Raw genomic sequence first — 1,234 nt, 5'->3', positions numbered from 1 at the left:
AGTCAGTTCCAACCAATAGTGATCCTGTATAGGGTTTCTTAGGAGTGGTTGATGACCTTGAATTATTTACACTTGCAGTTCAAACAGCTTTGCAGTCTGGCACATTAACCCACAGCAGGACTCCATATGGAGAGGTTATAACAAGGAAATGACTCACACAGGTGTAGAGGTGGACAAGCCCCAAGTCTGTTGGTGAGATGATAGGTTGGAGGCTTCAGGACTGATGAACCAAGATCCAAGATCAGCAAGTCAGATTGCAGGCAGGCAGGTTGGGCAGGTCAGATGACAGACTGTTGATAACTCCCAGGATTGGTGGACAGTAGAGTTGAACACTGTCTGAAGGTCAAAGAAACGGAGGCCGTAGGATAAGCCAGATGTAGAATCCAAATTCAGTAGGAAGTAGACAAGTTTTGACCTCATCTTTAATATATTGGAAGCAGGCCATACCTCCAAGAAAACTCCCTGTCAACTGACTGGCTGCTCACAGTGGATCTCATCATTGGGAATTATTGGCAATCCTAGACCAGTCAAGTTGACGCAAGAAATTATGCTCCATCAAAAAATAAAGGTCTGGAAAGCTTTGCTCTAGCCATGGTACCATTGTTGTTGTTGTTGTTAAATGCCGTTGAGTTGGTTCCAACCCATAGTGACCCTGAACAGGATTTCAGAGGCTGTAAATGTTTACGGGAGCAGAAAGCCTCATCTTTCCCCCATGGAGCAGCTGGTAGTTTCGAATTGCTGACCTTGCGGTTTACAGCCCGATTCGTAACCACTATGCTACCAGAGCTCCATCGTCAACACTAATTTGAAGGGCCAGCTATTCCCCAGTCTTTTTTATTTTAATTTTAGTGCATTCCAACAGAGGGGTTCACTTGATGGCATTATATCAGACAATGTTTTGCACTGTTCGTGAAGCTTTCAGTGGTTAACCTTTCAGAAATGGTCTGTTTTCTCCTTCTTCCTTTTCTCTCTTAGTCTGAAAGTTCCACAGAAACGTGTCCACTATAAGTGACCTTACTGGTATTTAAGGTACAGGTGATACAGCTTCCTGCATCACAGCGACGCACAAGCAACCACAGTATCACAAACTGATAGATGAGTGGTGGAATTTGTTCCTTACTTTTTCTAAGCTTATTTATTCAATTAAAATCAATTAAAATATTTTTAATGAATGCCTTGAGACATAAGTCTATAAGTTACAAAATACCCCATATTTTTCCATTGACATTCTTTT

This window comes from Chrysochloris asiatica, unplaced genomic scaffold (genome assembly GCF_000296735.1).
Source record: "Chrysochloris asiatica unplaced genomic scaffold, ChrAsi1.0 scaffold00069, whole genome shotgun sequence".
NCBI lineage: Eukaryota > Metazoa > Chordata > Mammalia > Afrosoricida > Chrysochloridae > Chrysochloris > Chrysochloris asiatica.
This window is presented reverse-complemented; position numbering follows the sequence as displayed.